Source organism: Macaca nemestrina, chromosome 17 (genome assembly GCF_043159975.1).
Source record: "Macaca nemestrina isolate mMacNem1 chromosome 17, mMacNem.hap1, whole genome shotgun sequence".
Taxonomy (NCBI): Eukaryota; Metazoa; Chordata; class Mammalia; order Primates; family Cercopithecidae; genus Macaca; species Macaca nemestrina.
The window spans coordinates 38,032,318-38,044,298 of record NC_092141.1 but is presented as its reverse complement, the minus strand read 5'-3'; the positions used below and the strand labels follow the sequence as shown (position 1 = coordinate 38,044,298).

The following is an 11,981-nucleotide window of genomic DNA, read 5'->3' as shown; positions in this document are numbered from 1 at the left end:
ACATACACGTGCATGTATCTTTGAAACAGAATGATTTATATTCCTTTGGATATATACCCAGGAATGAAATTGCTGGGTCAAGTGGTATTTCTGCCTCTAGGGTTTTGAGGAATTACCACACTGTCTTCCACAATGGTTGAACTAATTTATACTCCCAGCAATAGTGTACGAGTGTTCCTCTTTTTCCACAACCTCACCAGCATCCATTATTTTTTGACTTTTTAATAATAGCCATTCTGTGGCCGGGTGCGGTGGCTCATGTTTGTAATCCCAGCATCTTGGGAAGCTGAGGCAAGCAGATCATCTGACATCAGGAGTTCGAGACTACCCTGACCAACATGGAAAAACCCCATCTCTACTAGAAATACAAAATTAGCTGGGCGTGGTGGCGCATGCCTGCAATCCCAGCTACTTGGGAGGCTGAGGCAGGAGAATCACTTGAACCCAGGAGGTGGAGGTTGTGGTGAGCCGAGATCACGACATTGCACTCCAACCTGCACAGTAACAGTGAAACTCTGTCTCAAAAAAACTAACTTGCAACCAAACAAATAATACCCATTTTGACTGGTGTGAGATGGATTTCATCATGGTTTTGATATGCATTTCTCTAATGACCAGTGATGTTGAGCTTTTCCTCATGTTTGTTGGCTGCATGTATGTCTTCTTTTGAGAAGTGTCTGTTCATGTCCTTTGCCCACTTTTTAATGGGGTTGTTTTTTCTTGTAAATTTGTGTAAGTACCTTATAGATGCTTAATGTTAGACCTTTGTCAGAAGGATAGATTGCAAAAATCTTCTCCCATTCTGTAGGTTGTCTGTTTACTCTGATGATAGTTTATTTTGCTGTGCAGAAGCTCTTTAATTAGATCCTGTCAATTTTTGCTTTTGTTGCAATTACCTTTGGTGTCTTCATTATGAAATATTTGCTTCTGCCTATGTCCTGAGCAGTATTGCCTAGATTTTCTTCTAGAGATTTTTATTGTGTGTTTTTGAGAAAGAGTTTCACTCTTGTCGCCCAGTCTTAGTGCAATGGCGCCATCTTGGCTTACTGCAACCTCCACCTCCTCGTTTCAAGCAATTCTCCTGCCTCAACCTCCTGAGTAGCTGAGATTACAGGCACACACCACCATGCCCAGCTAATTTTGTATTTTTTGTAGAGACAGGCTTTCACCATGTTGGCCAGGCTGATCTAGAGCACCCGACCTCAGGTGATCTGCCTGCTTTGGCCTTCTAAAGCGCTGAGATTACAGGCATGATCCATCGCGCCTGGCCCTTTTCTAGGGTATTTATAGTTTGGCGTTTAACATTTAAGTCTTTAATCTGTAATTTTTTTTTGTTTTTATGTTTTTTTTTTTTTTGAGACCGGGTCTCACTCTGTCACCCACATTGGAGTACAGGGGCACAATCTCAGTTTACCACAACCTCTACTTCACAGGCTCAGGCAATTCTCCTGCCTTAGCCTCCCGAGTAGGTAGGATTACAGGTACCTGCCACCACACCAAGCTAATTTCTATATTCTTAGTAGAGACAGGGTTTTACCATGGTGGCCAGGCTGGTCTCGAACTCCTGACCTCAAATGATCCAACTGCCTCAGCCTCCCAAAGTTCTGGGATTACAGCCACCATGTCTCACCTAATATATCTTGAGTTGATTTTTGTATGTGGTGTAAGGAAGGGTTCCAGTTTCAGCTTTCTTTAAATGGCTAGCCAGTTCTCCCAGCACCACTTATTAAATAGAGAATCCTTTCCTCATTGCTTGTTTCGGTCAGGTTTGTCAAAACTCAGATGGTTGGCCAGGCGTAGTGGCCCATGTCTGTAATCCTAGCACTGTGGGAGGCCCAAGGGGGTGGATCACGAGGTCAGGAGATCGAGACCATCCTGGCTAACATGGTGAAACCCTATCTCTACTAAGAAATACAAAAAATTAGCCCTGCACAGTGGCACGCACCTATAGTCTCAGGTACTTGGGAGGCTGAGGCAGGAGAATAGCTTGAACCTGAGGTGGAGCTTGTAGTGAGCCGAGGTCCTGCCACTGCACTCCTGGGCGTCAGAGTGAGACACTCCATCTCAAAAAAAAAAAAGGAAACAAAGGAAGGATCCTTTATTTTGGATCTCTTCCACTAAAGGAATTGCCTGTTGAACCTTGTTAGGAATGTAAGTACTGAAGGCAAACTGCCTGGGTTTGAATTTTGTTCTGTCCCTTGCACCCTGCCTGGGTTGAAATCCTAGCTCTGCTTATTAAGTTCTTTTAAGGTGATGATCTTTGAGCAAAAGTCTTAGCTGCTGTTTTCCCAAGTAAATGGACACAATAGTTGCTACCTTGTGAAGGATTCATGTAATGGACCAGCGTTTACCAAGTAGCATCCGGGTTCAGTTTTAGTCATTGGTGATTCTGTATTTGGACTGTGAGGGGGCATTGGGGTGGGGTGGTGTGTGTGTGTGTGTGTGTCTGTGTGTGTGTAGCACTTAATTGCATGCAGAAATGAAAACATACTTTCCATAAGGGAGAGGCAGCTTCTCTCTGCTTTTGTGTCAAAAGGGAAGAAGGGAGTTTGGAGAGGGAAAGTAATTAAGCTCTTTTCCTCAAAATCAGAGGTAAGTAGAATGTGTAATAATTTACAGAATATCTAGACTTCAACAATCTGATTTTTTAAAATTTATTTTTACTTTTTCAGGTTGAGACTGAGCTAAAGTTAATGTGTGGTGACGTTCTGGATGCACTGGACAGACACCTCACTCCAGCAGCTACCGCTGGCAAATCCAATGTTTTCTATTATGAAATGTAGCTTCTATACTAACAATGATCACAAATACCTCAATAATTTTAAACACTCTCAGGAATAACTGGCTTAGTTTCTTTTTTTCTTAGACATTTCCTATTATTTTCCTTATTAAATATAACCAAAAATCCCACAGAAGTTAACTGAGGAGCCTCTAAATATCAACAAAGTAATCACTTGATAGACTAGAATTAAACAAGCAAGAGGTTCCAAGAAATGGCACAAGTGTATTAATCATAAAATAAAATGGCTACATGAAGCATGCAGCCAGCACTGGGCAATGTGTGGCCGTTTGGGGAAGGGGATGAGATAGGTCCCATGAAAGCAAAAGAATATAAATAACTAAAGCAAAAGCTAATGCATTTTTATAATAGCCTGACCATCTTTTTATTCCAACATCAACTATCCTTCTAACATTAAACAATTAGTTTTAAATAAAAGTTGGAAACCTACATCAAAGAAAGTCATGATTCTAAAAAGGCCAACTTTCAATCTTACATTTTCCTTTCTAGTATACAACCTACATTTCATAATAGAAAACCTTGGAACAGCCAGTGGTAGCTGCTGGAGTGAGGTGTCTGTCCAGTGCATCTAGAAGGTCGCCACAGATTAACTTTGGCAGTCTCAACCTGAAAAATTAAAAAATAAATTAAAAAAAATAAAATTGTTTCAGTCTAGAAATTCTATAAATCATTACACATTCTATCTACCTCTGGTTTTGTGGAAGAGAGCTTAGTATTGAATAGAATTTCTTTCCCTCTCCAAACTCCCTTCTTCCCTTTTGACAAAAGAGCACAGAAAAGCTGCCTCTCCGTTATCGAAAGTATCTTTTCCTTTCTGGATGCAATTAAGTGCTGCACACACACTCACCACCCACCCCAACACCCCCTCACAGTCCAAATAAAGAATCATCAATGACTAAAACTGAACCCGGATGCTACTTGGTAAACGCTGGTGAATTACATGAATCCTTCACAAGGTAGCAACTATTGTGTCCATTTACTTGGGAAAACAGGAGCTAAGACATTTGCTCAAAGATCATCACCTTAAAAGAACTTACTAAGCAGAACTAGGATTTGAACCCAGGCAGGGTGCAAGAGACAGAACAAAATTCAAACCCAGGCAGTTTGCTTTCAGTGCTTACATTCCTAACAATGTTCAACAGGCAATCTCATTAGTGGAAGAGATCCAAAACTACTTAAGATACCAAAAATCTGTGGACCAAAGTAGCTATTGCCACTCATCTCTATTTATTTATAATACTGAAAACATATACCACCTCTAAAGGCACATACCCAGTTGGCTTCCTTTTTTTTTTTTTTTTTTTTTTTTTTGAGAGGGAGTCTCGCTCTGTCGCCCAGGCTGGAGCAGAGTGGCGTGACCTTGGCTCACTGCAAACTCTGCCTTCCAGGTTCATACCGTTCTCCTGCCTCTGCCTCCCAAGTAGCTGGGACTACAGGCGCCCGCCACTACGCCTGGCTAATTTTTTTTTTTTTTTTTTTTTGTATTTTTAATAGAGATGGGGTTTCACCGTGTTAGCCAGCATGGTCTCCATCTCCTGACCTCGTGATCTGCTTGCCTCGGCCTCCCAAAGTGCTGGGATTATAGGTGTAAGCCAGCGAGCCCGGCCTTTCCTTTATATTTTTAGTACAGACAGGGTTTCACCGTGTTAGCCACGGTGCAGCTTGTGCATTCATAGGTTGGGATAATACCTACCCCTTCCAGTGCCATTTTAAAGATTTCATATAATACCTTACACGGATACTTATAATACAGATATTTTCCCACTCAGGACAGTGCCCAGTAGAGCAGGTGGGTCAGTAACTGTGGTTCCCCCACCCTGCCCTCTCCCTACCAAACTCCGTTTCCACCTGCCCTGCAATTCCCTTCCGTGTTCTCTTGCATGTGTTTACACGCCTGTCTCTTCCAGTAGAATCAGCTTCTCAACAGCAGCGTTATTGACAGTTTGGGCAGAATCATTCTTCGTTGTGGGGACTGTCCTGTGCATAGTAGAATGGTCACAGCGTCCTAGTCTCCACCCCACTCGATGTCAGTGGCACCCTCCAAGCTGTGACAGTCAAAAATTAGACGTTGTCAAATGTCCTCTGAAGGACAAAATCACCTCTAATTAAGAATCACTGCACTAGAATAATGGCTCCGAAGTTTTTGGAGCAAGATCTACAATAAGAAACATTTTTAAATATGCATTTACCCACACAGTATGTGAAAAAACTTCATTAAATCATTCTTGCCTGACAGTGTCCCGCTCTGAAATGTTCTGTTTAAAAACCGAGTAGGCGGAGCGTGGTGGCTCACACCTGTAATCCCAGCACTCTGGGAGGTCGAGGGAGTCGGATCACGAGGTCAGGAGATTGAGACCATCTGCCTGACACGCTGAAACCCTGTACGAAAACTACAAAAAAGAAAAAAATTACCGGACGTGGTGGCAGGCGCCTGTAGTCCCAACTACTGCAGAGGCTGAGGCGGGAGAATAGCCTCAACCCGGGAGGCGGAGCTTGCAGTGAGCGGAGATGGCGCCACTGCACTCCAGCTTGGGCGACAGTGCCAGAGTCCGTCTCAAAAAAAAAAAAAAAAAAAAAAAGGCGGGACGCGGTGGCTCACGCCTGTAATCACAGCACTTTGGGAGGCCGAGATGGGCAGATCACGAGGTCAAGAGATCCAGACGATCCTGGCTAACACGGTGAAACTCCATCTCTACTAAAAATACAAAAAGTGAGCAGGGCATGGTGGCGGCGCCTGTAATCCCAGCTACTCGGGAGGCTGAGGCAGGAGAATGGCGTGAACCCGGGAGGTGGAACTTACAGTGAGCCGAGATCGCACCACTGTACTCCAGCCTGAGCAACACAGCCAGACTCCCTCTCAAAAGAAAAAAAAAAGGAAGCAAACTGGGTATGTGCCTTTAGAGGTGGTGTACATTTTCCGCATTATAAATAAATAGAAATGAGTGGCAATAGTTACTTTGGTCCATAGATTTTTGATATCTTAACTACTCTTGGTTCTCTTCCACTGAAGGAATTGCCTGTTGGACGTTATTAGGAATGTAAGCACTGAAGGCAAACTGCTTGGGTTTGAATTTTGTTCTGTCCCTTGCACCCTGCCTGGATTCAAATCCTAGCTCTGCTATTAAGTTCTTTTAAGGTGATGATCTTTGAGCAAATGTCTTAGCTCCTGTTTTCCCAAGTAAATGGACACAATAGTTGCTACCTTGTGAAGGATTCATGTAATGGACCAGCGTTTACCAAGTAGCATCCGGGTTCAGTTTTAGTCATTGATGATTCTTTATTTGGACTGTGAGGGGGTGTTGGGGTGGGTGGTGAGTGTGTGTGCAGCACTTAATTGCATCCAGAAAGGAAAAGATACTTTTGATAACTGAGAGGCAGCTTTTCTGTGCTCTTTTGTCAAAAGGGAAGAAGGGAGTTTGGAGAGTGAAAGAAATTCTGTTCAATACTAAGCTCTCTTCCTCAAAATCAGAGGTACATAGAATGTGTAATAATTTACAGAATTTGTAGACTTCAACAATCTGATTTTTTAAAATTTATTTTTATTTTTTCAGGTTGAGACTGAGCTGATCTGTGGCGACGTTCTGGATGCACTGGACAAACACCTCATTCCAGCAGCTATAGCTGGCAAGTCCAAGGTTTTTTATTATGAAATCTAGGTTCTACACTAACAACTAACAAGTGTACTTCAATAATTTTCAACACTCTTAGGAATAATTGGCTTTTTTTCTTTTTGTTTTCTTAGACATTTCCTATTATTTTCCTTATTAAATATAACCAAAAATCCCACAGAAATTAACTGAGGAGCCTCTAAATATCAACAAAGTTATCACTTGATGGACTAGAATTAAACAAGCAAATGATTCCAAGAAATGGCACAAGTGTATTAATCGTAAAATAAAATTTCTACATGGAACATTCAGCCAGCACTGTGCAATGTGGGCCATTTGGGGGAAGGGAATAAGATAGGTCCCATGAAGGCAAAAGAATATAAATAAGTAAAACAAAAGCTAATGCATTTTTATAATAGCCTGACCATCTTTTTATTCCAACATCAGCTATCCTTCTAACATTAAACAATTAGTTTTAAATAAAAGTTGGAAACCTACATAGAAGAAAGTCATGATTCTAAAAGGCCAACTTTTAATTTTACATTTTCCTTTGCAGTATAGAACCTACACAAGAAATAAGATGAAAACAACCCCTGCTCATTCCACCGTACCAGCTTTTCATTATCTGCATCTTCAGCTGAAGAGAGTGCACCATGTCTCAAAGGTTCCTTTCAAGTATCTGACTTTATCGTCAAGTCACTTTTTTTCATTAAAATGTTCAAACCCTGAAGTTCTTAGGTGTGAGCCTAACAACATATGTACAAGATCTGTATGAAGAAAACTGTGAAACTCTGATGAAATAAATCAGATAACTAAATGAATGGACAGAGATTCCATGTTCATGGATAGGAAGGCTCAATATTGTAAAGATGTTACTTCTTCCCAGCTTGATCTATAGATTCAGTGCAGTCTCAATCAAAATTCCAGCAGGTTACTTTGCAGATATCAACGAACTGATTCTGAAATGTATATGGATAGGCAAAAGATCCAGAATAGCCGACACAATATTGATAGAGAAGAACGAAACTGAGGGACTGACATTCCCTAACTTCAAAATCTACTATAAAACTACATTAATTAAGACAGTGTGATATTGGTCAAGGAAGAGACAAACAGATCAGTGGAACAGAATAGAGAGCCCAGAAATAGACCCACATAAATATAGTCAACTGATCTACAACAAAGGAGCAGATACTTTTCAACAAACGGTGCTGGAACAGCTGGACATCACATGCAAGAAAAAAAAAAATGAGTCTAGGCATAGACCTTTTATTTAGCTTTTTAAAAATATTTCTTGTTAAAATCCGGGGTTCATTCAGTGTACATGCATTGCATTTAGTTATCATGTTACTGTAGTCTTTTTAAATCTAGAGTCCCCCCACCCATCTTTTTTACATCAAACTGACTTAGGAAAGAATCCAGCCCAATTGTCTTATAGAATGTGAACTCTAAGTTCATCACCAAAGATAACAAAATAAACCACTTTCTTAATGTGTCAGATTGTTTCTTTATGGTGTTAACTTATTCTCCTGTCCCATGTATTTCCAAACTGGAAATGAGGTCTAGAAGTTTCATTAGATTCAAGTTACACAAGGAACTATTCTTAATTGCCTGCAGGGATAGCTACCATCTTTACGGTAGCTGTTCCCATGGGGATAAGTTCTTACTGCTTCCTTTGACAGATGTTAATGTTCGCGTGTCAAATCTCACATTCTTGAGAGCTATAGTGTCCACCCACGCACCTTTACCTGAAGTCCAGCTACTTCTGCAACAGCCATGTTCTTCTGGACTCGGTAATAGCAATTCAGCAACCCCTCACCTCAGCCCTCCTGATTGGTGGAAGAAAGCCCCTGCAGGACCCTCTCTGGAAGAAAGGTCGGTTAGCTCACCTAAGGAGTCTTCAGAGCCCGGCTGGCTCATTCGACTCTACATTTCTATTGTGGTACTGCCCAAGGAGGATTCCTGTTCAGGTAGCGATGCTGGCTCTGCAGCAGGAAGTGCCTACAAACCATCCCCCATGGGACTGGAGGCCTTACAGGTAGGAGGTTTCATTTCCTCATGTCTGAAGTGGAAGGAACTATTCTTCCTTCAGAGTGCCCGTGAGGAGCGGGCAGGTAAAACCAAGCCATGTGTCAATTGTGTTTGCGGGAGTCGTATTTTAGGTATGGGTGGTCTATTGTTTTTGTTGTTTTGTTTTGGGGAGGTGTTCCTTGGTTGCAAAATAGCAGATTCGTTCCTCTTTGTTCTTTGATTGCAAATTATTTTAGTCACTTCAGGTATTACATGACAGGTGGATGTAATAGATGGTAGAAGAATACTAAGTGAAATTGTACAGTTAATTTTCGATTTTTTTCAACTTAAATGTTTAATTCTTTATAAGCTTCTCCTTGGTCTTGTACCTGCTTAGAGCAACAAAATAATTGTTCCTTCAAAGAAAGAAAACAATCCTCGATAAAAGAGTTTACTTTTTCTATACAAATGTGATCTGAGACTAGGCCTGGTCCTGGGGTCTGCTGCTAATTAACTGGACAACATGAAACATATCCTTTAACCTTGTCAGGCTTAGTAACTTTAGCGGTAAAATTCAATTAATACCTAACTTAAAGAATAGTTCCAAGACTTAAATGAGATTACATTAATGAAAAGCAATCATATGCTAAAGCACCATAAAACTATGATACAGTTAATTGATGTTAGTCATGAAATAAAGATTATGGTTCTTAATTTCATTCGACAGATTTCAGCCCCTGTTAAACATAAGCGATTTCTGAAATATTATCACACTTTTCTGGATATTGCAGCCTTGCACTCAGGTCTTAGAGGGTTAATTCCATGCTCTCTCTGCAGGTATTGGCTCTTCTGGCAAGGGGCTACTTTTCAATGACTCAAGCCTACTTGATGGAGCTTGGAGAGGTGATTTGCAAGTGCATGGGGGAAGCAGATCCATCCATTCAGCTTCATGGAGCAAAGGTAATTTTCATCAAAACCACAACGCTTTTTCCTTCTCGTCACTTTATATCCCTCCTTTTCTTCACTTTATATTCTTCTGCCACATGTCCTTCAATTCTGAGATTTCTTAAAGAGATTTCAGGTGAGGAAGACTATACATTCTTCTGTTTTCAGCTCTTACATGTAAACCCCAAGAATTGATTCGGTAACAAATGAGTAAGATATGGCTGTTGATTTCAGTCCTTGAAAGAATGCCTCTGTTAAGAGTGACTGAAAAAAGGAAGAAAATGAGTTGTAAATTATGTTTCCCCTTGACTTGAGGTGATCTCCAAACTAAAGTGCAGTTGTCTGTTAGTCCTAATACTCTGCTTTGGTAATTCTTTTTTCTTGGCAGCTTCTGGAAGAACTGGGCACAGGCTTAATACAGCAGTATCAACCGGATTCTACTGTAGCACCTGATCAGAGAGTATCAGTCTTCTTGGTAAATAAATGTCAATTCATAGTTTTCTTTTATTGGTGCTTCAGTTGCAGTTTTATTTTGAAGTTCAGTGGTAAGTGGAATAGATGATATGGTGTCTTCCAGTGTCAAAAATTGTGTTTTATAATCCAGGAAAACATGAAACTAGTATAAATGGGTTTTATTTTACATTTCAGTTTATTTGCAATTTAGTATGCGGTAGGCTTATGTAACCAGCAATAGTAAAACTAATATTTCTTTTGCATAAAACCTAGTCTGGTTATTCAGCCTGCCCAAGAGACAAAGAGCCAGAAATTTTGTATCCAAAGCCATGGGATCAAATTTAGGGAACATGATTGTATTAGTCCATTTTATGTTGCTATAAAGGAATACCTGAGGCTGGGCAATTTATAAAGAAAAGACATTTATCTGGCTCACAGTTCTGCAGGCTATACAAAAAGCATGATGCCAGCATCTACCTCTGATGAAGCCCCAGAAAGCTTTTAATCCTGGTGGAAGGCAAAGGGGGAGCAGGCATGTCATATGGCAAGAGAGTAAGCAAGAGGGAGATGCCAGGCTCTTTTAAACAACCAGCTGTCATAGAGGGAGAGCTCACTCATTTCCACAAGGACAGCACCAAGCCATTCAAGAGGGATCCGCCCCCATGACCCAAACACTTCCTGTTAGACCCACCTCCAGTGTTGGAGGTCACATTTCAGCATGAGGTTTGGAGGAGGCACACATCCAAACCATATCATTCTGCCCCTGGCCCCCGCAAATCTCATGTTCCTCTCATTGCAAAATAGTCATCTCTTCCCAATAGTTCCCCAAAGTCTTAACTCTTTCCAGCATCAACTCAAAAGTCCAACATCTCAGCTGCGAATCAAGGCAAGTTCCTTCCACCTGTGAGCCTGTAAGATCCAAAACAAGTTATTGATTTTTAAGATACAGTGGTGTACAGGCATTGGGTAGACATTCCCATTCCAACAGGGAGAAAGCAGCCAAAAGAAAGGGGCAACGAGCCCCACACAAATCTGAAACCCAGCAGGACAGACACTAAACCTTAAAGCTCCACAACAGTCCTTTGACTCCATGTCCCGCATCCAGTGCGCACTGGTGCAAGGGGTGGGCCTCCAAGTCTTCTGGCAGCCTTGCCCTTGTGGCTTTGCTGGGTGTAGGCCGTGACCATTCCCAGAGTTCCACTGGGCAGTGCTCAGTTGGAGACGCTGTTTGGGGGCTCCAACCCCATATCTCTCTTTGGCACTGCCCTAGTAGAAGCTCTCAGTGGGGGCTCTGTCCCTGTGGCAGGCTTCTGCGTGGGCACCCAGGCTTAGGGAATCCTCTGAAATCTAGGTAGAAGCTCCCAAGCCTTCTTCACATTTGCATTCTGTGCATCTGCAGGCTTAACACCACATGGAGACCGCTAAGGCTGACAGCTTGTACCCACTAAGCAGAAAACCAAGCAGTATCTGGGGCCCTGTGAGCCAAGGCTGGGGATGCTGGGAGCAGTGTCTCAAGGCTGTGCAGAGCAGTGGGGCCCTGGGCCTGGCCCCCAAAACCACTTTCCTTCTAGACCTCTGGGTGTGTGATGGCAGGGGTTGCCTCAAAGATTTCTAAAATGCCCTTAAGGCTGTTTTCCCATAGTTTTGGCTATTAGCACCTGGCTCCCTTTTAGTCATGCTAATCTGTCTAGCAGGTAGTTGCTGGGAGCTTGGATTCCTTCTCCAGTACAGGGCCAGGGTGCAAATTTTCCACATTTTTATGCTGTTAACCTTTTAATGGTAAGTTCCAACTCTAAGTCATTCCTTTGCTCCTACATCGGACTATAGGTTGTGAGAAGCTGCCACATCACCTGTTGAATGATGCTTCGAATTTCTTTCACCAGATACCCTAAGTCATTACTCTTTAAGTTCAACCTTATGCAAATCCCCAGGACATGGGCATAATGCCGCCAAGTTGTTTGCTAAGGTGTCACACAGGTGGCCTTTCCTCCAGTTCTCCCAACTTTTTTATTTCTATCTGAGGCCCCCTCAGCCTGGCTTTCACTCTCCATATTTCTATCAGCGCTTTGGTCACAACCATTTAATCAGTCTCTGAGAAGTTCTAAACTTTCCTTTGTCTTCCTATCTTCTGAGCCTTCCAAACTCTTTCAACCTCTGCCCAGTAC

At 42.0% G+C, this 11,981-nt stretch overlaps 1 long non-coding RNA gene across 1 annotated transcript; it reads left to right on the top strand.

The window, feature by feature from the left end:
* Positions 1 to 6,993: 6,993 nt before the first annotated feature.
* On the top strand, positions 6,994 to 9,838 carry LOC139359356 (uncharacterized). The gene is made up of 4 exons (XR_011615275.1): positions 6,994 to 7,072; positions 8,091 to 8,283; positions 9,256 to 9,378; positions 9,752 to 9,838. It is a non-coding gene; the product is annotated as an uncharacterized lncRNA (long non-coding RNA).
* Positions 9,839 to 11,981: the final 2,143 nt, after the last annotated feature.